General features: G+C 45.5%; 1 pseudogene; it reads left to right on the forward strand.

Annotated features, from left to right (window-relative positions):
- The first annotated feature begins 774 nt into the window (after positions 1 to 774).
- On the forward strand, positions 775 to 1,381 carry LOC130880959 (peptidyl-prolyl cis-trans isomerase A-like; annotated as a pseudogene).
- Positions 1,382 to 2,552: the final 1,171 nt, after the last annotated feature.

The following is a 2,552-nucleotide window of genomic DNA, read 5'->3' on the forward strand; positions in this document are numbered from 1 at the left end:
GAGGCTCTCTTGGCTGAGCATTATTCTGGGAGCCCTTTATTCCTCCCCTGACCTGCTCAGGGGTTAACAAGCTACCTTTTTCAAGGGTAGCTCCAAAGTAAAGGAAGACTCTTTGGCTCTCCACCAGAAATGAAGTTTTTTTTTTTGTTTTTTTTTGTTTTTTTTTTCTTTCCCAGACTGACAGTAGAAACGTTTTAAGACCCAGCCTGGTATTTGAGAAGATCCCAGTGTAAATCCCCAAGACTGAGTTTTGAGGAAAATGTGTGTCGGGGTGGGGCCTGTATCCCAGCCTGTAACATGGTTAATTGTGACATGGTTAATTCCAGAGGTCAAGTTGACTGCACTGGACAGATACCTAGAGACTGGGAAGCACAGTTTCTGTGTCTGTCAGGGTGTTTCCAGAGGCCAGGAAGTGAGTTGGTGGACTGAGAGATTAGCCCTTCCTATGTTCTGTCCACTTAGTCAGGAGTTTGGATAGAAACTGACAAGGTAAAGAAGTCACAAATAAGCCTCCCTCCTCCCCAGTCCTGGCACCCTCCTCATCTCCCAACCTTGTATCATCAAAATTTCAGTTTCTCCAGTCTTTGAACTCCAGGATTTGCATCAGTGGCCAGTAAGGACCATGGGCTTTCAGCCTCTAGCCCTACATCATTGGAGTCCCTGGTCCTTATGATTCCAAGATCCCTCATCATTGTGTTCCATTGGTTGTAACGGTCACCAGAACAAGCTCAGGTTCAAAGCATAGAACTCATAGTTCAACTCCCAACTGGAGGCATGGCCAGGGATATGTGGGCACATCTTAAAATCCTCTCAGGGCTTTGCAGATGCCGCTGTCCCCTCTCACTGCTTGCTGCAGCCATGGTCAACCCCACCATTTTCTTTGACATTGCGGTCGATTGTGAGCCCTTGGGCCACGTCTCCTTTGAGCTGTTTGCAGACAAAGTTCCAAAGACAGCAGAAACTTTCGTGGTCTGAGCACTGGAGAGAAAGGATTTGGATATAAGGGTTCTTCCTTTCACAGGATTATTCCAGGACTCATGTGCCAGGGTGGTGACTTCACACGCCATAATGGCACCGGCGGCAGATCCATCTACGGAGAAAAATTTGAGGATGAGAACTTCATCCTGAAGCATACAGGTCCTGGCATCTTGTCCATGGCAAATGCTGGACCAAACACAAACGGTTCCCAGTTTTTTATCTGCACCACCAAGACTGAGTGGCTGGCTGGCAAACATGTGGTCTTTGGGAAGGTGAAAGAAGGCATGAACATTGTGGAAGCCATGGAGCGTTTTGGGGCCAGGAATGGCAAGACCAGCAAGAAGATCACCATTTCCGACTGTGGACAACTCTAATTCTTTTGACTTGCGGGCTTCTTACCCACCAGACCGTTCCTTCTGTAGCTCAGGAGAAGCACCCCAGCCCCAGCTCGCAGTACCCTGTAATCTCTGCTCTCACTGAAGTTCTTTGGGTTCCATATTTTCCTCATTCCCCTTCAAGTCTAGCTGGATTGCAGAGTTAAGTTTATGATTATGAATAAAAACTAAGTAAGAAAAAAAATCCTCTCAGTAAAGAGAAAAGCTTGTTAGTTGTCTAATTAGGCTCCATGTTTACCTCCTCAGTGACAGAACACTTAGATGCATAGTTACCTCAAATTTAAAAAAAAATCTACTTTCTCTGCCTCTTTTGAAGATTGGCTTCTAAGGAAGATTAAGAAGTCACTGGCTAAAGTCTTTGTGAAAATCTGTGTAAAGAATTTGAAGGGGAGGATGTGAGTGTGTTTATGGCTGCTTGTAAACGCGTATGCATGTGTATGTGTGAGTACATTTGGAGACCAGAGGTTGGCATCAGTTGGGGTGTCTTATTGAACTTGGGAGTTAACCAGCTTGATGAGAATGATTGATGGATGGTCTTTCCAAGATCTGCCCATGTCTCTTTCTCCCTCCTCCCAGAACTGGGGGAGGGGACTGATGACGCACATGTGGGTCCCCATTCTATCGCGGCAGTCACTTTATTGACTGAAGCATAGACCCTGCTCCTCAAAGAGGTTCTGGAGCTTGGGTCTTTCTTTTAGCCTCCTTCTTTATTTTTCTTTCCTGGGATGCAGATGACAGTGTTGCATCTCCAATGCATGCTTTTTAAAAATGAGGCAGCAGTGACAATAAGAGCTGCACATTCCTGGTGGCAGATGAGACACTGGCAGACATTGTGAGGAGGCCAAAGCACCTGTCCTGACTGACTTCTCACTTTTGTATTTGCAGTTGCAGGAGAAAAAAATAATTGATGTTTTGTTTGAATAATTTTTTTCACCAAAATAAACCCCCAGCTAACTCAGCAGGCGAGCAGGAGCCACAGAAATTAAGTGGGCTTTCTTTTGGCAAAGCAAGTTTTATAAGCTGTTGTTGAAATGAGATGACCCGGTAAAGAAGGGAGGGGTGGAGAACGGTGTGGTAGACAGTGTGGTTAAAGGAGTCATAGGGAAGTGGGAGTTTGTGAGGAAGTACTGAATTGCAAAATATAGGAAGCCACTTCTTCCTAGGGAGTCCTTGAAAATT

The sequence above is a fragment of the Chionomys nivalis genome, chromosome 9 (genome assembly GCF_950005125.1).
Source record: "Chionomys nivalis chromosome 9, mChiNiv1.1, whole genome shotgun sequence".
Taxonomy (NCBI): domain Eukaryota; kingdom Metazoa; phylum Chordata; class Mammalia; order Rodentia; family Cricetidae; genus Chionomys; species Chionomys nivalis.